Below are 25,565 nucleotides of genomic sequence, written 5' to 3'. Positions count from 1 at the left end.
GTTTGCAAGTATTGTTTATTTCCTGACTTCCTCCTCTTTTTAAAGAGAGAAAAATTATTCTTTTTTTTCCTTCTCTTAAAATGGCGTTTTAACTAACTGCAAATAGCTTGCTGTGAAATCGAAACTGAATGGAGACATCATCTTATTGTGTTGGATTCTGGTTTGTTGGATCATATTACGTTGTTTAAGTATTTCATAAGGGGATTTTCAGCAAGAACTTTGTTATGAAGGTTCTTTCAGAAGAATGGATTCGTGACTTTATACAGGATTACACAGAAAGAATGTATTTAATTACTCAAAAATACGAACTGAAACAGGACTTAAATGCAATGGATGAAGATATGATCGTGAATAAACAAGCTGATGTAAAGAAGCTTCCTTCAAATAGTTTGGATGAAATGTCAGAATTAGTGCTACAGGAGGCTGTCTCCCGAACTGGAAAAACTTATAGACTTAATGTTTATCAAGAATTCCCTCTTTGGACTGATGGAATATATGGTAGTATTTTGTGGATTTTTGAACGTAAGGATTTACTAGGTAATATTGTGACTGACTTTTCAAAAGGAGAAATGAAGGAAAGACAGAGATTAATGCATCAAAAAAAATGGCAAGAGACAAAAGTATTATTCTTTGAATTATTAATAGACAAAAATATTATTGTCCCCGAAAGACAATGACCAGGACCACTTGAATAGCTACTGTAACGCTTGGTATTGAAATTTTATAATGTGTTGTATTGTATCTTGAATAGAATATTTTTGAAAGAGTTTATGTAAGGAAGACCTGGGGGGAAAAATTATATGGTTATAGAAGCTATAAGGGAGATATTTTATGAACTGGATTGCATTTTTATGTTTTAGTTGATTTTATATACTTTAGGATTAATTTGTTTTATTGATTTATATATTTTGTTATTCTTAATTCTTAATTTTCTTATTTTTTATATATATATATATTTCTTCTTGAAGGATTTTGGATGTGTTAGGAGGAAGCCAGAGTTAGAAAGGGAAAATTGGTATAATAGTTTTGGGGGAAAATTTTCTTAGCATATGTTTGTTTTATTTTTAACTATACCTTGTGCTTCATCCGGGAAGTCAGGGGGGAGGGGGGAGGGTTTAGTGAAGGGAGGGGGGTTGGGGGAAAAGGGGGGGGATTTTTTTTTGTAAAACGTTTTGAATAAAAAAAAAAAATTGTGCCAAATAATCACATCATGATAAATCTGCCAAAGACTACTGTTGTTAGTGAGGATATATGTAATCCTTTCCCTAGTTCCCCAATTACTAGCATTTCTCCACTGTTGCCAGCAACCTCTTTTCCGTGCTTGGAAGACATTCAATGATCCATTTCCCAGTTCTCTCCATCAGCCAAAATCAGATTAATGGAATTGGCGAGTATAATCCACATTTTAGTAATGGGGACCATCTGGAGATGTTGGAGTGTGTTTATTTATAAATGAAATCTATAGGCCGTCCAACTCAGAGTGACTGGGTGGCGTATAAGATAAAAACAATCTCATATGATACAAAGAAAAGAAGACAATAATCTAGAGATCCATACACTAAACAAGCTAACAAAATTTCCATAGCAACCCAGACTTCCTTACCAAGAGCCTGGAGCAAAAGGAAGGTCTTTCAAGTTTGTTGAAAACACAACAGGATCAGAACAATTCAAGCCTCTGGGAGGCGGTATTCCAGAGGGCAGATGCCCTGGCTGAGATAACTTGCTACTTAGGTCTCTTCAGATGACATAGTTTTAATGATAAGTACTACATCATGCCTACTTTGTCAGATTTACCAGACAGGCACCAATCTTTAACATTTAGGAATATTTTAACCCACTTAATCATACTTCTATAACACAGTTGTATAAAGTTTCAGACATATATCTTTGTTCTAATTTATCAAACATCCTTAGATACTATAAAGGTCTGTGCTGTTCTCTCTATGTGGACAAATGAGAACTGAAACTGGCACAGCTGTGCAGAAACTTGTGAGTGAATTCTTAATGAAGGTTAAGTGTTTGCTTTTAAAGTAGCAATTTTTTTGCATCAACATTCAGCTCCCAAATTATTACAGATGTCTTTTGAACAGTATCTTCTGCAGCAAGTTGTATATTTGTTTAGTTAAAATGAGTTCAAACCACTGACCATTGCAACATGCCAAGGGCCAAGCATTTGGGTGTATCTTCAGCTCCACCTTTCCTTCTGCTCCACAGTGTTCATATGTTCCATGCATTTCTCGCTTAACAATCCCCATGGATCATTAGCAGAGAGAAAAAAATACTGATTTGTTCCTTCTCATTGTTCAGTTTGCCTCACTTCCTACTCCTACACCCTGATGTGTGCAGGCAAAGAAGCCATCTTTTCATTACGTTCATTGCATTACACAAGATTCTTTTGCAAGCATAGTACCTGAGGTAGGGATTATCTGATCTATCTTTACAATCATGGTGTATACAAGACCATTCATAGTTTCATTTAACATAGGCAGAATAACTAGGTACAATTTGGATTAGGGGCATCTTGTCTTCAGTGTTTAATTCAACCTTTGGACAAAGTCAGAGGTCTTCACCTTCTTCACCCTTCTGCCACCACTTTGCTCCTTCTGTAATGGTCTTTGTCTCCTGGCCCAATGATCATTTCAAATACATAAGGGCCCTTTGGGCTCCAACAGGCATTAAAGGAACAGGAAAATCACTGAGGACTGTGAAGGCTGAGATGATTAGGAATGAAATCAATTCCTTCATGCTTAGAGATAAGGGGATGTTGGAGGGAGGTGCCCTACAAAAGTCCAGGTATCTGTCAAAATGATCTAAATTCCTTTCCGAATGAAGTTGCTTAAAGGGATGACCAAGATCACAATTGCTGGAGCACCATCCAGTCTCAGATCTTTGTCCCTCTCCTTCACCATCCTTGACCTTCCAACACAACTAAATCCATTTAGCCCCAGCCAGATGAAAACATGCACAACACAGAAAGCTCTCCTTCTCTGCAGCTTCTTAGAGGCAGAAGAATCAGACATAGAGTTCTTTGGCCCTGAGGAGGAGGGGACTGATCAATTCTGCATGCTTGGCAATCAACAAAGAGAGAAAAGCAGAACAAGAGGCAGGAGACAGTCCAGTTCCCTTACCTTTGTCAAATCTGTGGGGTTTTTTTTTCTCAGACAGCTGGTAAATCTAGCCAGCCATTTCTCCACTTCTTTGTGCTGCTGTTCTTGCTGTTGCTGCCGCTCCCAATGTTATGGCTGCAAGGAGGAAAAAAGGCTGCAGTCTTCACATCTATTTTAAGCCCTGGCATGTCCAGGGGCACATTTGCTTCCTATCCAACAATGGATGGGGGTGTGTATGGAGAGGGAGGGAGGGAGGGAGGGAGGGAGGGGGAGAGGGGGAGAGGGAGGAGGCGGCATAGAGGCTGTTGCTTTGACTGAGAGACACGTGGAAGCACACACCACACAGGAGAAGCACAGCCACCCTCCCATCCACTGTGTGTTTCCAGGCGTGCAGGGCTGCTTGTGGTGGTTCAACAGGAGAAATGTCCTTTGCAAAGCATTCTTGGGAATTGTACATGAAAATATACAAATGATGGTGGGCCCTTTGTCTGACAGGGAAGTGGGCACTTGAAGATGACTCCAAAGGGCAAATTCAAGCTAGGTCTTGATTGCTAGGTCAGGTTTGAAGTTAAGTGTTTTGGTTAATGTAACAGGACTAAAAAGATCGAGAGAAGGGTTGAAAAGTGTCAGAGTTTTCCAAACAATCTGGAATGAGAATTTCCTTTGTGTTCTTCTTACCCTCAATCTGATGAACATGAAATTATTTTAATTTTAATTTTTGCAAAGGGATATTTCGGTGAAATTATCATGGCTGAATGCAGGGATCTTCCACTAGCCTTTAGTATAAGGGGAAGAATACAGGTTTTCCCTTGTATAACTTTCTCTTTAAGGTTGGGCAGCCTCTCTAGCATTCAAATCTTCCATAGAAATATAAATAAGACAGAATTGTCTATATAGATCTTTTTCAGATCAGTAAATAGAAGCCACTGTAGAAACTGAAAATTGATGGAGAAATGTGCAATTAAAAATCAGATTTTGTAACATAATGATTTTTAGTATCCATGTTGACCTTGACTTTATCATACAACAAATATCCATGCCATCTAAATCTCATGTCTGTGCTTCTAACTCCAAAAGCAGCATCCACTCTTTCATATAAACCAAACAGATAGCTGCAAAATATAAATACAAATCAGATAAATCCAATACCCCTCTTTCTTCTGCATCTTGTAAACAACCTGTGTTTAACTTGGCACACAATTTTTCTCCTTGCCACACAAATTTAGGTGTGTCCTTCTGCCATGGATTAAATGGTGCATCAGTTGTCAAAACAGGTATTATTGTCTCAAATAAAAACATCATTCTAGGCAAGATATTCTCCCCAACAATGACAGTTGTAGTTTTTCCCATCTTAACATACTTTTAAAAAAATGTCATTCCATGTCTTAACATTATTTTGAAATAACATACATATTTTTCAGATTTGTCATAAAGATATATTTACCTTCTTTGCAGTCTTAAAACCTCTTTTATTCATCACTTCTGTTTGATTTTTTTTTCACATTTTCTGTTAACATCTTCAACTTCTGCTTTAATAATCTTAAAATCTGGTAGTACATTAAATTCTTTTAATTTGCCCATTAATATTTTAATTTTAAAGGATCTTTTAAAACCAAAATAAATAAGAGAGGCTACTGTAAGCATCATTGTCCTGTCTCTTTTTCTGTAATATTTGTTGAATTTCTGTTAACAATGATTTGTGGTTTCTCTGAAGTGTAAGTTGATCTTATCTATTTTATAAGGTTCACTCCAAAAGTTATATCTTCCAAAACCTTGAACGAGAAAATCCAGTTTGAAATGTCAAAGATCTTCTTTGCATCAAAGAAAATTAATGTGGCTTGCTTTTCACTATTTTGCTTCAAACGTTCCAGAATGTCCAACATATTTCTAACATATTGTCCTTGAATTGTCTTTTAGGCAAAAATCCAATCTGATCTTCATTATACAATATATTATACAATAATTTTCAGTCTATCAGCTATAATTGTTGTGAACAACTTGTAGTCAATCTTCAACAATGATATCAGCCTGAAGTTTCTTGTTAAAGTCAGCTCTTGTCCTCTTTATGTATTAATGCTATATTGACCTCTTTCCAATTCTCTGATGTCTTTCCTCCTTCTAGGATACAGTTCATCCAGTGATGGGATTCAAATTTTTTTACTACTGGTTCTGTGGGCATGGCTTGGTGGACGTGGTTGGGTGGTCATTTGACTGGATGGGTGTGGCCAACTCAGTGTTGCTCATGTCGAGAGGCGCTTCGCCTCACCTGGCCTCTCGTGATCATGGGGATATTGCAATAGTCATAAATCACTTTTTTCAGTGCCATTGTAACTTTGAATGGTCACTGAATTAACTGTTGTAAGTCAAGGATCACCTATACAAAAATATAAAAAGCTTCTTTGCTTGCAAAAAGCTGCCCTAAATACCAATCATTAGATTAGAAATACCTGCAAACCGGAGTTACAAATCTTGCAGGCCAGAGCACCTTGAGGAATTAAAATAGCTAAAATGCAATGATAACTATCAACAGCCACCTCTTGCTCATAAAGTGAAACCCTTGAGCAGAGAGGTCATTTAAGCTCTCCAGAAAGAGCACACCCAGGAGAAGCAATCCTTAGATCTATTTGCACCACTTAAAGATACCAGCTGGTCTCACTCACCTCATAAGATATTCTAAGGAAATCATCCAGATTTAAGGAAAGATCACATGCTGCCCAGAAAGGCAATAAAAAATCAGTGCCAAGCTTGCATCCTGCCTTTTGGAAGTACACCCCAAAAGGACAGTGCCAAGAACCACTAAAGCAGTAAAGGAAGAACCCCTCCCCAGATAGAAAAAGAAACCATGAGGCAGGAAAAAATTCAAACACAGTACAAATAATTAAATCATAACAGTTTAAATCCTTTTTAATCTAAAACATAAACTCATTGCCATAGCTCACATCCCAAGTAGGCTTAAGTGTAAACACTTGAGATAAGCCTAACTACAAAGAAAGCAATTAATGCTAGAATGAAGCAAAGGAGCAAACACAGCAGCTGTTGCTTGTTAAACCAATTACCAGAACAAACAGACACAGAAACTAGCCAGATTTCTGAAGCTGCTTCTTTTCAGGAACAGAGATTAACATTTTTCCTTCTAAACAAAGCTGAATGGGGAAAATTATCCCATCAATAGACACAGGATTAAGCATCACCAAAAATCAGTTTTAGACAAAAAGTCAGAGAGGGTATGTTTGAATGTCAATCTTTCTAGGTAGCCAAGAAGCCTTGCTAAATGTCACTTATCTTGGTTCCTTGTCATTAAAAGTTTCTTTCCAGCAGCTCTGCTTCATTATTCAATTATTTCTTTAAAGTGTTGAACATTACATCCCGGGTGGAAGAACTCCAACAGGGGAGTATTTCCTCCCAACAGCAGGGTAAAAAGCTTAAAACAACCCTCCCCTTTAAGAAAGTCAAGCCCCAGCAAAGTACCAGCAAAGAAAAAAAAAACTCTGGAGAAGCTCAGGTGACAGTAAGTCTAGGCATACTGCCAGGAATAGAATAGACTAGAATATAATTTTTTATTGGCCAAGTGTGATTGGACATACAAGGAATTTGTCTTGGTGCATAGGATCTCAGTATACATAAAAGAAAATATACATTCATCAAGAATCATAAGGTACAATACTTACTGATAAAGTCTACCACCATTTCTATGGTTTTGAGTGTGTTCAGTTCCAGATTGTTCTGGTCGCACCACGAGGCTAGTTGTTCAACCTCCCATCTGTATGCAGATTCACCATTGTCTCGAATGTAATAAGACTTAACAGAGAGGCAGTTTCTGTAAGCAGGGCAATAAAGATTAGGCTAGAAATAACACCGGAATATTTTTTCCTGCCTTCCTTACAGGAGTAACCTGCAGGCAGCAGATTCAGACAGTGAGGAGGTTGGGGAGGAATGTGGGCCAGTCCTAGAGTCTGGGGAAGGCTCGGACGATGTCTCTGAGTCGGAGGCAGAGAGGGGGCAAAGGCCATCTGATAGTTCTTGCTATCTCCCGAGTCTCCCGAGTCTGACATCAGTGAGGCAGAAAAACAGTGTGAGCCTGTTCCCAGTGTGTGCATGCGCAGAGCTGCCAGGAGACAATTAAGAAAACAGGGTCGACTTGGGAGTAAGACTTGGAGATGATTGGCCCCTCCCATTAGACATAAAAGAGAAGCGAATGGGATGTGAACTTTTGCAGGTAGCAATTAGTTCATTTGGCTGATTCAAGATGTGAAAATGCTGTTTGTGACTCTGTGCCAAGTTTGTCCTTGCCCTGTGTCTGGAAATTAGCTTTCTGGCAGTGTTCCATGTGAGATAGGTGGGTGTTGATAACCTTCCTCTGAAAGACTGTTTATCAAGCAGTATGAATTAAAGAGGTTTGCCGGAACTAAGTTTGTGCTGTTTACTTTCTAAGGAAGCCTAGGTCAGAACATAACCCTGTAAAATGAAAAAACAAAACAAAAGGAGATTTCTTCTAACAACCAGTTCTCCGAACTGCTTAGAAAATTAACTATCAGGTCTAGTGAATAGGTGCAAACCAGTAGAATCCCACCTCTGATTTCATCATGTTTTGTAAAGGCGGTAAAAGTTAATCTGCAAAACATTTATAATAAGAACCCAATATCCCATCTGGTCCAGTCACTTTTCCTAGTTTAATTTTTTTTATAGCTTTGGAAACTGTAAACAAATTAAAGAAAACTTTTGGCAATTTGACTTGACTGATTTTAATATATTTCTCAATAGTTCTGTTCAATTGTGGAGAGATTACTCAAAACTTTTCACTGAGCTTGTTACAGTCTGCCATTCTTCCCCAAAGCCAATTAAGTCACTTTCTGAGTTCATATGATAAGAAACCAAACTAACCCAATCAAATTTAATGCTAACCAAACTTTGCATATCTGGCAAATACATTCAGGTATCTTTAACAGACTTGGAAAAATCCCATTGCAGAGCAAATCCACTTAAGTTAGGGTTAGGTCTCCATCAATCTGGAGAAGAAAATGGACATCACCAACACATTTATAGCACATGAGTATGCTTAGGAGGGCTACAAAGCAGGGGTGAAATGCTCCCGGTTAGGACTGGCTCACCCAATTAGGTAGCGATGGCAGCTGCTGGTTCGGAGGACCGGTAGCAAAAATCCCTGGCCCACCCCCACCCCCCCGCCTCTGCTGAGCCGCACCATCAGCAGAGGTTGTTTTTTTTTACTTTTAAAAGTTTTTCTTCAGCCAAAACATGCCTTTAAAAGTAAAAAAAAAACCTCTGATGATCGCAGGGCTGAGCAGAGATCATCAAAACCCTTTAAATGTTTTTTTAACAATACCCTCTTCAGCCGAAGGGGGGAAAAAAAACAAGAAAAAAACCACAAGGTTTTAAAAGCCTCCTCTGGCGATCCCAGAAGAGTTTCCTGATCCTCACAGGCTTTTAAACTCACTTTTTAACAGACTCCACTTACAAGAGTCCCCACCCATGCCCAGCCAATTTCCCCTCATCACTTACCTATAATTACTGCTCTTTTCGGGCTGGCAACGCCATGCTTTCTTCAGCTCCTGAAGAAAAGAAAAAGCTTGCTTTGACTTCCTGCTTTGCTGAATGAGGAATTCTGGGAGTTGAAGTCCACAAAACTAAGTTACTAAGGTTGGAGTCCCCTGTTCTAAAAACATAAATAAAAATAATAAAATAAAATATTTGTGCAGCTTTCTGAGATTTGGTATGTTTCTGTAGTGTTTCACTCTAACTACACAAACACACAAAATCTCACAAAGCTGTATGTGGCATTGTGTGTGTGTGTGTTTGTGTATGAGTCAGTTGTGTTGTGTGTGTGTAAAGTGTGAAAGTGTGGGGTTCCTGCTTGTTGCAGGGGCCATTTTGGGTGAAGTGCAGCTGCTTTTACATTGTGTGTGAGTCAGTTGTGTTTTAGTGTGTGTGTGTAAGTTGGTTTTTGGTACCTCTTATTGTTTTGTATACCTTATTTATTATTTTTATTATTTATTGTTATTGGCCATGCCCACCCAGTCATCTGACCACCAAGCCACGCCCACCAATTAAGCCATGCCCACAGAACCGATAGGGAAAATGTTTAGATCTCACCCCTGCTACAAAGCTATTTGACACTTTTCTCTCCAAACTTATGGAGTCCTAACCCTAAGTGGATTTGTCCCCCAATGGAATTTTCCCATGTATTTTACCAGGAAATGTAAATAAGGCAGGCTCAAAAAGTCATCACTATTCTCTTAGGCATACCCAAGTGCTCTGAATCCATTGGTGATGTCCATTTTGCTCTCTGAGTTCATGGAGACCTAACCCTAAGTGGATTTGCAACCCCCTCTCCAATGGATTTTTCCATGTATTTTACCAGGAAATGTAGATAAAATGGGGTCGAAAAGCCAGCACCGTGCATAATGTCATGCTACAAATCCATTGAAGATATCCAGTTTGCTCTCTGAATTCATGGAGACCTAATGCCAATGCTAATGTTAACCCTAACCCTAACATTAATCCCAATGCCAACCCCAGTTCTGCCCAGTTGTGGGAAGATTACTCAAAGCTTTTCACTGAGCTCGTGTTTGGTCTGCCATTTTTCCCCAAAGCCAATTAAGTTACTTTGAGAAATCAAACTAACCCAAACAAATTTAATGCTAACCAAACATTGCATATTTGACAAATACATTCTGTTGTTTAACCTGAATGTATTTGGGGTGAATACCCTTCGAATGGTGCGGGAGTATGAATGGATTTCTAGAAAAAAACTGCAGATTGCAAGATCATTTGCTCTTCAGTTTGAGAGGCAGACAATACAGACTCATCCCCACAGCTTGCACCTGTGTTCAACAGTGAAGGGACACAGGGCATAAAAACATCCTGCAGAAAGCACAGCCCCACAAGACAGCCCTTTCAGCAGTTCCAAGAAGGCTCCACACCATTTGCATTACTCAGGTAACCCTGAGGACACAGACAAACCTACAAGTGGCCTCAGTAAAAGAATGCAAATAACCTGAAAAAATCCCGTTGCTTTTTCAGCCCATTTTTAAGGCTTTTTTCAGCTCATATTTGAGGCTTTTTCCAGACTGTTTTTCCCCAAAAATTGGCCAAAAAAAAAAAAAGCCTCAAAAATGGGCTAAAAAAAGCCTCGAAAATGGGCTAAAAAAAGCCTTGAAAAAAGGCCAAAAAAGCCAAAAAAAAAAAAAAAGGGCTGAAAAAAGGCCCCAAAATGGGGCTTGTGGAGGCAAAAAACCAGCTGTTGGGTGGGCAGGTCTTCGGCAATATTTGATCTATAAGATACACAGAAATTTTCACCCCCTTTTGGGAGACAACAATTGCGTCTTACAGTCTGAAAAATACGGTACCCCAGATCAGTGATGTGGTTTCCTGTCATTTTCATATGGAGAAAGTAACACACTAAAAATAATAATGCCAACCTTAAAATAGGCACACCACGATTAAAACACACAAGCGAGAACAAGAAAAAAACTTTCCAATCTCAGTCATATGATGGGGAGCATCATTTCACATGCTAAGCAAAACATTAGGCTGCCCCCTGGCCACCAAAAACCTGTCGGTCTTTGACTTACAGCATTGCACCTTATCAAAAGATATTGAGAAATCCTGCACCCTGAGCTGAAGTATATTTAAGCAGAAATAAGCACACTTGGATGATTATAAATCCAGCCTGCTTTATTAACTGTATTTGTAGGCACCATTCTAATCTGTCAGATTATCCTGGGTGAATAATACTAGCCAGAGTGGCTAATTCCCTTCTGCTCTATGCTTTAATTTTTCTGGTGGAGTCAGAAGGCTGCTTTTCTGCACCCTGGACTCTCTTCAGCATATTGCTTGTATTCAGAAAAAAAAGGTTTGTCTAATCCTATCACTCAACTGTATATCTCCATTTAAAGCTAAGAGGTTTTGAGAAATGAAATTAGGTGGATAAATGCTTTGGCTTTGTGCTGCCAGCCAACCAGCCACTAGCTGGTCATTTTCACTGACAGGCTTGTCTGTTGGATTTTCACTGGATGCTAACTAGGAAGGCTCCAAAACAGAACCAGCATCTGCCATTCTCACTGGTTAATGAAAATGGAGGCATTTTGAAATGGCTGGGCAGCTGTATGTCACCACATGTCAATAGCTTGTCTCCAGAATGAAGGGAAGTCAGGCAGATGTGAAAATTAGGAGCTATTTCTGTCTCAGTCTTCTCAGTGATGAATAGCTTATCCACTTTCAGGGATGATAGAGATGGCTTGCTGGCCATCTGGATCAGGCCATTGTTTTAATTAAATGTTCCTTCTTGGCACACAAAGGTTGTCAGGCAGCCAGCAAAGCTCCCTCAGAAGGAGAAAGAGACAGGGAGATCAAGAGATAATGCACCGTCTAATGCTGGGCTGGTTGTGTTTCTTAACAAGTGGACAATCCATAATTCCATGGAAGAATACCTGAGAAGATGACTGAGAATGTATGTAGGTCATTGCTTCTCTTGAACAAGATAAAGTCAGAAGACACTGAATATTCATAAATGAAAAACTCATGGATTTGGAACAAAATCATGCTTCTATTTAGTGTAGCAATCTTAATTAAAACATCTGCAAAAACAACTGTTCCATTTGAACTCGGACAAATTCATTCTCTCCCTTGATTATTGGTTCCATGGCTGAACCCTTCTTACTGTTGAGAAGATTTTGCTAATATCCTGGGATTTTGTTCCATTTGGATGTCCTTGATGAGGATCTCCTCAAATCTGTAACCCTAAGATTATAATTCCAGGTCCTCCATTTTGTGGGGCTATATGTGGTGGAAGAAGCCCACCATTTTCAGTTTTTTAAAGGTCTCCCAAGTGATGTTGGTGGAAATGAGCAGCAGAAATACCTTTTTTAGAAATCAAACTTTCTTTCTTCTCTTCCCCCCCCCCCCATCCACCTGCATATCCTGCTGAAGAAAAGTAGACTTGGAGTTCCAGGTAAAACCTGGAACCTTATGGTGCCATGTGACTCTCAGCAAGGGATGTTGCTTGTTTCTATCTTCACAGTTTTGAGGGGGGAAAAAATTCACCCTTGCTGCTTAACTGAATTCTGCAGTCCAAGCTCAAATTGAGCAGAAGGATTCTCCCCACTCTGCAGTCGAAAAGATGTCAGCCAACCAGAAATTAAGAAGACAAGCAACTGTATTCCAGAACTGGAATAACAAACGTTTTTCCTGCCAGCCCTGTAGAATGTAGCAACAGCTTCATGCCATTGGCATTATTCTCTAATATATTTCTCCTACAGCACATGGTTGCAAATTTTAAACATTTCTTTTTTTTTTTTTGAAGGGGGGAGGAAGAATGTGGGCAGAGTTCTCTCTCTCTCCTTTTAAATACACAGTACTAATGAAGTTAATCCTATAATGAACTAGGAAGAGACTAGATATAGCACTTTGTCTGGCTGAATGCTCTGTGATTGGCATTCTTCCTTTTGGGTTATGCTCAGAGAGGAAGCCACATTGTACTTTTCTGGCATTTAGCTGCCCAGAATGAGGGACTTCCAAAGAAAGAGAAAAAGAAGAAAGGTGCCAATCCCAATTTAATGTATATAGTGGGACAAATAGAAGTTCAACTCCAAGATCTGATATTTGAAGCCATTTGAATGGAGGCGTTCCATTTAGCAGTTCTCAATTTCATTTGCCTCCTATCCAATTTATGATGAAATTGACAAGATTGGGGAGGCCTCCCTCAGAGAGAGTGAGAGAGAGAGAGGGAGAGAGAGAGAGAATTTGAGAACAAACAGCTCCATAATCCTTGAACTGAGATATTTGATTACTGTGAATGGTCTACTTCATAGGTGTCAAACTGGTAGCCTGTGGACTGGATGCATCATGCATAGGCCATGTCCACCCCAGCTCCCTGAAGGGGAAAAATGTCGTGAAATGTCACATGACAGCAACGTGACGCGGTGAGTTTGACACCTGTGGTCTACTTGGTTTCTGAAACTAAAATCTAAGCTAAAATGCAATGTTAAGAGTATTTGTTCTAGATTCTTCATTCCTGAAGACTTATCATGGCATCTAAATGAATCAATATGTCCAATGACACGTCCCAAGGCAACTGCCAAGGTCTATATTTTCTGATAGGAATGCATGAATCAGAGAGAAATCATTTCAAATGGTTAACTTAGATTTGCATACGAATTCTGACATATAATTTGATTCAGCAGACTCATTTGATTTAGTTTGGATGTCCAAATGAGATCATTGAATTGAATTGATTTAGAATGCTAAATAGATGAGAAGAATGCTCAGACGTCAACTGATTATCAAATCAATGAATGAATTTGCTTCGAATGAATTTGCTGATTTAGTCTGCAAATCCAGTTGGGAGGGATTCAGAGATTTTTATTTTATTTAGACAACTTTAGTTTAACAAATTGCAAAGCATCAGTCTCAGGGATGATCTATATATTCAGGAAAAAAAAATCTGTCCATTGATTTTTCTCCCTGCTTTAGAATCACAGTACTTTATATAAAGCAGTAAAGTTTTCTCTTTTAGAAAACAGGGATATCTTGTTCGAAAAAAGATCTATAAAAAAGATCGAACTATTGAATAGTTTCTGACAACTGTTACAGCAGAGATCTTTTGGTATATAATATATAGTTAGAAAGCCAAGTCTTTTGGAGCTACTTAGATCAAAGAGACACCCATGCATTTCACATACAAGGCAGTTAAGTGATGTCTGGATTGTCAACTCTTGAAACGCTTCTAGATGAAGCTGTATTTTTCTTGCTTCATTTCTTAGTTGTCATACTTATGGAGGGGAGGGGACTTATGGAACGTAGAATGTTTTCCTCCAATGTGCCAGACATAGCAACGATAAGGCCCCTGAAAATCAAGGCCACATCATTGTGCCCTAAGAATGGCAGGGGAGAGCGCTCAGAAGTTTATCACCTGCTTGGTTGGCTAACATGACCTGTGACACAAGGGGGGTGGACAGTATCTATTCTTTAATTATACCAAAAATGTGGTAATTATTCAGTGTTGGTTTCACCTCTGACAGTGCCAATATGATGTACCCAATAAACAGGATTTTTGAGGAAGCCAAGGTTTCAGAGTCTTGAATTGATTGGTAGCATTACTTGGAACCATGACAATGCTAAAGCACTCTTATGCCGGGGCTCCCAAAATAATTTTAAAATTATGATTTTAAAAATACATGGCTGAAATACAATAAGCTTTCAGTGTTCTGGTTTGCGGTTTTTGAGATTTCCTGAGAGAATGTTCCATCTCTCAAGATTTCCACATTCATGAATGGCAAAGCCTATCTCAGTCGACCTTATATGAAATCTGAAGAAATCTGGTGAGATAGCAGATGTCGTGATATTTTAGAAAATTTGGTGAAGCGTTTTCATACCTGGGGTATGAAACTGCTGGCCCCCATTGTATTCATTTGGCGTTACTTATTCTCTAGATTTTTCATAAATCAGTATTCTTGTTCTGTTTCCCTCCCCCAATACTCCCAAGAGAGAGTCCGTCAAAGGCCTCCTCTTCTTCTTTATTTACATAGATAAATGTCCTGGCCACGTCTACCCACGGGCCTGCCAAGTTTCTGGAGATAATGAGAAAATTATAGATAAGGCCAGAATTACTCACGAATATATTCTTCCCTCCATTGATACAGTTTGCCCACGCAAATTCATTGCTTTGTCCAAGACAAAAAACCAGGAAGTCCCGCCTCCTATTTATAGTCTCTGCAGATGTCACTGCATGACCATCATTCCTTGGCCTTATCCCAACGCTGCTTCTGCTGCGCGTGCCGGTCACGTCTGCGCAGTCTTGCATCACTCCAAAACTGTTCCTGGGGCGTTGCCAAATCAGAAGAAGGCTCAAGAGAATCAGGCCTTGCCGACCCCTCCTCCTCCCTTTGAGTGGGTGCCAGGGAGGGAGAGGGCCCAAAAGAAGCAGGGCTTGCCAGGTCTTCTCCCTCACTTTCTGAATCATCCGAGTCCAGGAGTCCGGGTCCAGGAACCTGGGTCACAACACTATCCCTCACCGCAGGGCCCTTCTCCCAGGGCTGACGATCGGGATGCGGTCGGGCTGGGTTCTGCTCATGGAAGGCCTGCACCAGGTCAGGGGCATGAACATCGGAGGCATCTACCCAGGAGAAATCAGTCCCGTATCCCTTCCACGCGATCAAATATTGGAAATGACCCTTCAGCCAGCAGGAGTCTCGTACGCTGTGGACTTCGTATTCCTCTGACCCGTCCTCGGCGACAGTGACGGGTGCTGTTGGGCACCGAAGGGGACTCGGTGTGGCCTCAGGAACCAGAAGGGACCGGTGAAAGACGGGGTGGATCCGCATGGATCGTGGCAGGGTCAGTCGGTAGGCTACCGGGTTGATGACTGCCTCGACAGGGAATGGGCCGATGAATCGATGGTCCAACTTCTTTACTGGGCGGTCGGACAGGAGGTGTTTGGTGAAGAGCCACACCCGGTCTCCAACTGCCAGCGGGGGCGTTGCCTGCTGACGTACCAACTGTTGGACCGCATGCAATTCCATCAGGAAGGTCTGTGTTTCGGGAACAGGAGAGTCCGGTGGTGCCAGAGGGAAGAGCCACGGATGGTACCCCACATTGGCAAAGAACAGGGTTATTTGAGTAGAAGTGTGCTGAGAGTTGTTAAAAGCAAACTCCGCCAGGGACAGGTAATCGGCCCAGTTGTCCTGTTGCTGGTTGATGAAGCAACGGAGATACTGTTCCAGGATACCGATGATCTTCTCTGTACCCCCATCGGTCTCCGGATGGTGCGATGATGACAGACAAACCTGCACCTTCAACGCGGCTATCAGGCTTTTCCAGAAGCGAGCTGTGAACTGAACTCCACGGTCCGAAACCACCCTGTCTGGTAGACCATGGAGGCGGAAGATGTGCTGCAGAAAGAGACGGGCCATTTTTGCGGCTATGGGCAGTCTGCGGCATGGGATGAAGTGTGCCATCTTGGTGAGCATGTCCACCACCACCAGCACCATGGTGAACCCAGAGGACGGCGGCAGGTCCGTCAGGAAGTCCATGGAGATCGCCCCCCAGGGTCTGTCGGGTGTCGGCAAGGGCTGGAGGAGCCCGGGAGGGGCCCCCGTGGCGGCCTTGGCTTGCCGGCACGGTACGCAGGATGTCATGTAGGCATGTACATCATGCCGCACTCGGGGCCACCAAAAGGTCCGTGTCACCAGGTGGAGGGTCTCGAAGAACCCAAAATGTCCTGCTGCAGGGTTGTCGTGGCACTGGGTCATGACGAGGGCTCGGAGTGGTCCTGTGGGCACATATAATTCCCCCGAAACTTGAGTAAGTCCTCCTCCAAGGTCCAAGGAGACGCGGGGCCCACCTCCGCTCTCCTTTGCTGTGACCAGGCATCCTGGCGCTGCGCCTCTTGCACCTGGGCCCACAAGTCCACTGGTTCCCGTGCTGCGGCCAAGGCTTCTGCCGGCAGCACCATCCGTGGAGGAAGGGGGTCCTTGGCGCAGAGGTACTCTGGCTTGCGGGACAGGGCATCCGCCCTCCGGTTGTGACCGCTGGGAATGTAGGTCACGCGGAAGTTGAACCGGGCAAAAAACAACGACCACCGGATCTGCCGCTGGTTCAACTTCCGAGTTGTGGTGAGGTGCTCGAGATTTCGATGGTCCGTTCGGACCTCCACCTGATGTCGGGCCCCCTCCAGATGGTGTCGCCAAGCCTCGAATGCAGCCTTGATAGCCAGCAACTCTTTTTCCCAGATGGTGTAGTTGCGCTCGGAAGGATTGAGTTACCGGGAGTAGTAAGCGCAGGGAAAAAGTGTGCCGCCATTCGTCGGAGCCTGTAGCAGCACCGCTCCCAGAGCCATATTGGACGCGTCCGTCTCCACCACAAAAGGCTGGAGCGGGTCGGAATGCCTCAGGACGGGTTCAGTGATGAAGGCTTTCTTGAGGGCTGTGAATGCTTCTTGCTGCGGGGGACCCCACCGGAACACAATCTTCTTCCTGAGGAGCTGGGTAAGTGGAGCCGTCAGTGTGGCGAAGCCCGGGATGAAGGTCCAGTAGTAGTTGGCGAAGCCCAGCAGGCGCTGAACATCCTTCACCCGAAGAGGGGCTTCCCAGCTACACAAAGCTTCTACTTTGCGTGGGTCCATGGCTATGCCCTCGGGCGAGATGATATGCCCGAGGAATTCTATGGAAGTCCGGAAGAAGACGTATTTCTCCAGCTTCGCATTGAGTTGTTGCTCCCGCAAGCGTTGCAGAACCAGACCGACGTGTCGAAGGTGGCTTTCCCTGGACCGGGAGTAAATCAGGATGTCATTCAGGTAGATACCCACGAACCGATCCAACATGTCTCGAAACACGTCGTTCATGAAGTGCTGGAAAACGGCAGGAGCGTTGGTCAACCCAAATGGCATGACAGTGTATTCGTAGTGTCCGTATCGGGTGCCAAATGCCGTCTTCCATTCGTCTCCTTCTCGCATCTGCACCAGGTTGTAGGCCCCCCGGAGATTGAGCTTGGTGAAGATCGTGGCCTCCCACAACCTCTCCAGCAGCTCTGGGATGAGCGGCAGGGGATAGCGATTCCGCACCGTAATGGCGTTTAGCCGGCGGTAATCACAGCACAGGCGCAAGTCCCCTGTCTTCTTCTTCATGAAGAGGACCGGGGCTGAGAGAGGGGACTTTGAAGGCCGGATGAACCCTCAGGCCAGATTTTTGTCCAGGAAATCCCTGAGGGTGGCCAACTCGGGCTCCGACATGGAATACAGGCATCCCACAGTCAGTGGTGCGTCGGGCAGAAGGTCCACGGGGCAATCGTAGGGCCGATGCGGGGGTAGTCGGTCCGCCTCCTTCTCGCTGAACACGTTGGCGAAGTCCGTCAGCTCAGGAGGCAAGATGATGGCAGCGGTGGGGACGTTCTGGCCGGCACAGGTGTGGCGGATGTGGTCGATGCACTGCAGACTCGGGAAAGAGATGGCGTTCCGCGACCAGGCCACCTGAGGATCGTGGGTCCGAAGCCAGGCCAACCCAAGGACCAAGGGAAAATGAAGGTCCGCCATGACATAAAACTGGATCGCCTCCTCATGGTCCCCAATAGCCAGGCGCAAAGGCTGGGTGGCAAATTTAATGAGGCCAGACACCAGTTCTCGTCCATCAATTGTCTCTACCCGCATCGGAGGGTCCACCGGAACCACAGGGACCTCAAACTGGGTCACAAAGACCTGATCCAAAAAGTTTGTTGTGGCCCCTGAGTCCACCAGCGCATGCGCCTGGAGTCCATCCGACTGGTTCCCCAACCATATCCGTGTGTCCAGAATCAGATGCCGAGGGGGCCCAGAGTCTACTTCCGCAACGTCCAGTGGGGGCTTAGTATGTGCCCGACCTAGGGTTTCCCCGAGGTCAGGCCTGCTCCATTTCCCGATTGGTCACGCTGTGATTCGGGGACCGGCGTGCGTGCCCCACTTCGCTTTCTGGGGCAAGAAGCGGCGAAGTGGCCGGGCTCCCCACAGTACAGGCACAATCCCCCTTGGCGCTCCGGTTCCGCTCCTGGGCTGTCAGGCATGGTCTGGCCGCTCCCAACTCCATGGGCTCTTCCGCAGCGGTTACAAAACGTGGGGCGACCCGGGGTGCTGGTGGAGCAGGAAGTGGGAATGCAGATGTCGACGGCTGGTCCCGGGGGTGCGACAGGACGGTCGCCGTTGCAGACGGGCGTCGAGGTGGAGACAAAGGGGCACCAAGTTGTCGAGGGTCCGCGGCGCCTCCATCTGGGCCAGCTCGACTTGCAAATCCTCTGAGAGTCCCTCCTGGAACGCGTCCACCAGCGCTGCATCATTCCAGTCAGATCCTGGCACAAAAGACGAAATTCGGCGATGTACTCCTGCAGGGGGCGTTTCCCTTGACAGAGTTCCTTAAGGCGCCTGGTTGCCGTCAGCATCCGAACGGGGTCCTCGTACATGATGCGCAGGTGCTGCCAAAAATGCTGTTGGTCCGCCAGCAGGGGGTTCTCCCGGAGCAAGAGAGGCGTGGCCCATCGAGCAGCCGAGCTGAAAAGAAGGTTAATCATGAAGGCCACCTTAGCCCGGTCGTCTGGGAAATCCTCTGGCTGCATAGCCATGTAGAGCTGGCACTGTCCCAAGAAGGTCGGGAACATCTCAGGCTGCCCAGAAAACTTATCCGGCACCATTATCGGGCACTTGCGACGAGGAGGAGGAGTGGGAGGATGGGGGGGGGGCCTGCAGGCACATTCCCGGCAGCAAGTTGGCCTGCCAAGTGAGCCACTTGCTGCTGGAGCTGTTGATTAGCCGCTTGTAGCTGCTGTAACTGCTGCTGTACCTGCTGCTGGTCCATCTTTGGTGGAAGATGGTTTAGTTGGGGTCTTGGACAAAATGTTCTGTTTCCCTCCCCCAATACTCCCAAGAGAGAGTCCGTCAAAGGCCTCCTCTTCTTCTTTATTTACATAGATAAATGTCCTGGCCACGTCTACCCACGGGCCTGCCAAGTTTCTGGAGATAACGAGAAAATTATAGATAAGGCCAGAATTACTCACGAATATATTCTTCCCTCCATTGATACAGTTTGCCCACGCAAATTCATTGCTTTGTCCAAGACAAAAAACCAGGAAGTCCCGCCTCCTATTTATAGTCTCTGCAGATGTCACTGCATGACCATCATTCCTTGGCCTTATCCCAACGCTGCTTCTGCTGCGCGTGCCGGTCACGTCTGCGCAGTCTTGCATCACTCCAAAACTGTTCCTGGGGCGTTGCCAAATCAGAAGAAGGCTCAAGAGAATCAGGCCTTGCCGGCCCCTCCTCCTCCCTTTGAGTGGGTGCCAGGGAGGGAGAGGGCCCAAAAGAAGCAGGGCTTGCTAGGTCTTCTCCCTCACTTTCTGAATCATCCGAGTCCAGGAGTCCGGGTCCAGGAACCTGGGTCACAACAATTCTCAGTTTCTTCCTTGAGATTAAACTCTACAGAAAAATCACATGCTTTTGAGAACCTCTTCAAACAATCAGCTGAAAAACACAGAGCCAGCAAGTATTACAGAACACTGGATTCCCCCATCATGAGATTATTGGGACCCCCAAATTAAATGATATTTTTAAAATTGCTAGGATCATTTTAGATGACTACATCTTGCAAGATTCTGATGTTGTCATTTGAAATCTTGTGAGATTTTGGTGAGGAGCATCAAGATCTCTTGGGATTTCAAGTGGCTATTTCAGTTTTGTTTTTAAATGGATCTTTTTAAAAATGTTTTTCAAACAATTATGCATCAGTGACATTACAGCCTAAAACTCAAGCAATTCTTGGATCCATAGACTGAGTCCAATTCTCCCTCACATTATATCTAGAAACTGCAGGCCAGTTACAGTTACTGTTTGAAATTCACATTGGGGAAAATATGTGAAAGACATATGCCTATGGAGATTCTCAATCATTCATGATTATCCCAAAGATGCTTTTCCAAAAGGCAACTGAACTTTCTTGGCTTTTTCTTTGAAAACATTTTGCTTCTCATCCAAGAAGCTTCTTCGGTTCTTCTGAAGCTTCCCATCCGAAGAAACTTCTTGGATAAGAAACAAAATGATTTCTAAGAAAAAAACCAAGAAACTCTAGTTGCCTTTTGGAAAAGCATCTTTGGGACATGTGAAAGATACAGTTTCTTTGATTGATTGATTATATGCCATCAAGTCATTTTCAATTCCTAGTGACCACATAGATAGATTTTCTCTACGAGGATCTATCCCTAATCCATCTCTCAATGGTTCACTCATCACCATCATAACCTAGTTGCTGTTCTTCTCTTTCCCTTTCACCATTCCAGCATTAGATTCTTTTCCAGAATACAGGGCTGTGTTAGGAAACAGAACTGTAGAAATCTTTGGAGAAGATCCCCAACTGGAGGCAATCTATTGTGTCCTTTCAAAAGGAAAGCAACCTCCGCTCCCCAAGATTCAACAGTCCCTGTGCAAATACGTTTTATTAAACCCAGTTTATTTCTATGTTAGCTTTAGCACACCAGATTTTTCTTTGCTGATGGTGTACAAAGTGTGACCACTAGGGGCCGCTCTGATTATACAGAAATCTCATTTCTGTTTCAGTTTAAAATAAAAATAAACAACTATGTCCAATAGGAGGAAACAAACAAAAGTCAAGGAATTTTTCCAGACATTTCTGTTTTCTATTCTCAAGGCATACCTGCTTTGCACACTGCTGGTAAGATAGTTTTTGGAGAACCACTGTATTTATGGAGGAACTGTTATTCTGCCAGGAGCATTTTTAAAGCCTCTGCCCTTTACCTAAAGTTCAGGAGGAATCCCAGTGGGAATATGTTGAGAAACAGTGGTGCTGCAGTGTCATAAAGTCAGATCTCTTGAAAGTAGCACAGCTTCTGCAGATGGTACAGTTTGGAGAACTCAGCAGTGAGGTGAGTAGCTAAAGGTCAACAATCACAGATGGTGTATTCCATGCTAACTAAATATTTCAATCCATGCTGATATGGAAGATGTTATGCATTGAAAATGATCCAAGAGATCCTGCTTTTTTTATTCATTGATTGATAGATGGGTTGTTTTTTCTTTTCCTTTCCTAGTTTTGATGCTTCTGTTTTTCACTGTGGAATTGGAAGAATTCAGGTTTTCAGCATTTGAGTGGAACTGCTCTGCAAAATTATTCTTTCATGGGTTCAAGCTACTATGATATAATTTTAGATTCATCCTGCATTTCTTCAATTATATAATCCAGAATGTCCTCCTTCAACTTCAGGAAAATGCTGCATCATGTATTCTTGACTAGAGTCTCAGATCTTTGTTAGATGATGAAGCTTACCAGTCTCTTGAGAGCACTGGGTGCTGTTTATGATGTCTTCTCATTCACATATATAACCCTTTATCTTCTCAACAGCCCTGCAAGTTACATTTATCCCTAATGTTGCAATCCATCCTGTAGGGCAGGAGTCCTCAAACTTTTTAAACAAGGGGCCAATTCATGGTCCCGGGTGAATGATAGTTTGAGCTGCCTAATAACTGGCTGGGTGGGCATGGCTAGGTGGTCATTTGACTGGGTGTGGTCAATGTAGCAGTCCATTTTTGCCTTTGTCCTTCCTAAGCTGAACTTGCTCAACCTAAAGCAGGGGTTTCAAACTCAATTTTATTGAGGGCCAGATCAGCATTGTGGCTGTCTTCCATGGGTGGGTGGGAGGGGTGTGGCCAGGATGGTCACGAACAACTGGGTGTGGCCAGGGGTGTGGCCTGCTTGACATTACTTGCATGGGTGGTGCCTGTGGGTTTGGGCAGGGTTGGGGAGGGAATTCAAGGGTCTCCGGAGGGTGGGAGGCTTGTCCTGCAGGATGAGGTGAGATGAGGCAGGGGGTGGAGCAGCTACAGCCAGAAACTTATCAGCTACCATATGCTTGCCACACTTTGTGTGCAGGGGGAATGGTTTCTGGCTGTAGATACAGCCTGCTGCCCCTCAGCTGGCACATGCTGCTGCTCCAGAAGTTGTTTGCCAGCTTTCGGATGTATCTGGTGGGTTCCGAGGGGAAGTTTTTGACTCACCCTGAGTGGGTGGGTCATATAAAATGAATATCAGTCCCTTCAATTGAAAGCTGGAGAGTTACAACCCAGGGAAAAACTCAGAAATCTCTCTCCAGGTGTGTATTTCAGTTGGCCATCTTCCCAGAAGTCTATGTGGGACAATTGTTGAGAAGTCTATCAGAGTGCAGGATCTGGATTTTAAATATACTATGACATTAAACTATCTCAGAGCAAAAGGTTTGAGAAAATTAGAAATCACAGCTAGTTGGGAGCTATCATTCCTAGCTTTAAAGCCAGAGAACTTTGAAGCATATATAGGCTAGCATACCAATCAAATGAAGTTTTTCTAATAGATGTCTATCAGGAACAACTTTCCATAATTTGAGCCAAGGTGGTGCAGTGGTTAGAGTGCAGCACTGCAGGCTACTTCAGCTGACTGCTAGCTGCAGTACGGCAGTTCAAATCTTACCGGTGTCAGTGTTCCGGAAAACCCCCCACTCCAAGTAAAAACTCTGAAGCAAGCATCTTTCAAAGTTCCATTTACTAGGGTAGGTAAACTGGCATATCTGGGAAAACCTGAATCTGAAAGGTCCAGGTTTTCCCTCAGTAAATTAAAACCTCCAAGACCATCCCCTGACTCTGCAGTCAATCACATGCTCCAATCACTAACTGTCCCATCTCGAGACAGCACTCTGGCCACTCCTTCTCCAGATGCAGGATCGGCCTGACCTTGACCAATAGGAAGAATGTTATTGTGTCTAAAGACAACCCCTCTACTAAATTCCCCCCCTTCCCACTTTCCCACATGTGAGAAAGTGGCAGTACAGAAGCTTCCGGCCTAGTATTGCTTCCAAAGCTGACACTGGCTCAAGGTTGACTCAGCCTTCCATCCTTCCAAGGTTGGTAAAATGAGGACCCAGATTGTTGAGGGCAATATGCTGACTCTGTAAACCGCTTAGAGAGGGCTGTAAAAAGCACTATGAAGCTGTATATAAGTCTAAGTGCTATTGCTATTGCTATCACTATAATTTAGCAAGCTATATCCAAAGAAGTAATCCAAGTTTGGAGTAAAGCAATTATAATTTGTAAAGGGACCAAAAGCTAGTATAATATTTAATACTTTCTAGTAGCTGTATTTGCTGTACAAATATAAGTCTTCTCTAATCTATTTCCGTTCTTTTTTTTATTTTATAAGTTATATATATATGAGTTAAAAGTAAAGGTTCCCCCCGCACATAAGTGTTAGTCATTCCCAACTCTAGGGGGCGGTGCTCATCTGTTTCAAAGCCAAAGAGCCAGCGCTGTCCGAAGACATCTCCGTGGTCATGTGGCCAGCATGACTCAACGCCAAAGGCACACGGAACACTGTTACCTTCCCACCAAAGGTAGTCCCTATTTTTCTACTTGCATTTTTTATGTGCTTTCGAACTGCTAGGTTGGCAGAAGCTGGGACAAGTAACGGGAGCTCACCCTGTTAGGCGGCACTATGGATTTGAACTGCTGAACTGCCAACCTTTCGATCAACAAGCTCACTTGTTACCCACTAGTCTTACCCACTAAGCCACAGTGTCCCTTATATATGAGTTATAAGGTTATTTTTTAAAAAAAATATTAATTTTATTCTCCTTTTAACTGCCTCCTACTGGATATAACTAATGCTCCACAACTCAGAGTCACTTTGAGTGAAATGGGTGATGTAGGAGTTGACCAGGCTGAGCATCAAGCACACCATCAGTCTTGAGTCCTTTCACACCCACAAGAGATCTAACTCCAGCCCTTCTTGAATTCCATTGACTCTTGAACTTGCCTTCCATTGAGGACCTGTATACTGCACGAATCAAGAAGAGGGCCGTGAAAATATTTGCAGATCCCTCGTATCCTGGACATAAACTGTTTCAACTCCTACCCTCAAAACGACGCTATAGAGCACTGCACACCAGAACAACTAGACACAAGAACAGTTTTTTCCCGAAGGCCACCACTCTGCTAAACAAATAATTCCCTCAACACTGTCAGACTATTTACTGAATCTGCACTACTATTAATCGTTTCATAGTTCCCATCACCAATCTCTTTCCACTTATGACTGTATGACTATAACTTGTTGCTGGCAATTATAATTTATATTGATATATTGATCATCAATTGTGTTGTAAATGTTGTACCTTGATGAACGTATCTTTTCTTTTATGTACACTGAGAGCATATGCACCAAGACAAATTCCTTGTGTGTCCAATCACACTTGGCCAATAAAAAATTCTATTCTATTCTATTCTATTCTATTCTATTCTATTCTATTCTATTCTATTCTATTCTATTCTATTCTATTCTATTCTATTCTATTCTACTGCCAATTTGCATTGACTGTTAGTAGTTCAGATTCTTATAAAGAATACCATATCATACCATACCATAAACCTATATTCATTTGAACTGCCTGGATTTCCTACACTTGACAGGTGGTCCCCAAATTTGATACACAAATACAATATAAATAAATATTTGGCTTCTCCAAATATAAGGCTCGGAAAGCCTTGGTTGAAATCTAGAAGAGCCTTTGGAAGTTCATTTAGACCAGACTTGGTTTGATTACAACTCCAAGAAGACCATATTATGGGCAATGCTGAGGGTTATAGGATTTGTAATCCAACCCCCCTGTGAGCCACCAAGATGTGTTAGCATCAAAGTAATGGAATCAATCATCAACCAATCCATTACCCTCCACCTAGAAACAAACAACCTACTCTCTAATAAACACTTTGGTTTCAGAAAAAAAATATCCTGTAATCTACAACTTCTACACTGCAAAAACATATGGACTACAAATCTTGATCAGGGCAAAGCAATAGATGCAATTTACATAGACTTCTGTAAAGCCTTTGATTCGGTGGTACACGACAAACTACTTCTAAAACTAAAATCCTACGGCAACTCTGGACCC

General features: G+C 43.2%; 1 protein-coding gene across 6 annotated transcripts in view; it reads right to left on the bottom strand.

The window, feature by feature from the left end:
* LOC131203806 (RING finger protein 122-like) overlaps nt 1-6,792 on the bottom strand; it is a 74,167-nt gene extending 67,375 nt beyond the window's left edge. For 2 of the 6 annotated variants that reach the window (XR_009156484.1, XR_009156485.1), the window contains exon 1: nt 3,129-3,276. The gene's annotated coding sequence lies outside the window, so the exon portion shown is untranslated. Of the gene's footprint in view, nt 1-3,128; nt 3,281-6,775 lie in introns of those variants that run through there. The other 4 variants (XM_058194430.1, XM_058194431.1, XM_058194433.1 and 1 more) reach the window with 4 other exon arrangements.
* Nucleotides 6,793-25,565: the final 18,773 nt, after the last annotated feature.

This window comes from Ahaetulla prasina, chromosome 9 (genome assembly GCF_028640845.1).
Source record: "Ahaetulla prasina isolate Xishuangbanna chromosome 9, ASM2864084v1, whole genome shotgun sequence".
Lineage (NCBI taxonomy): Eukaryota > Metazoa > Chordata > Lepidosauria > Squamata > Colubridae > Ahaetulla > Ahaetulla prasina.
Note: the sequence above shows the minus strand (reverse complement) of the source record. Positions and strands in the feature narration are given on the sequence as shown.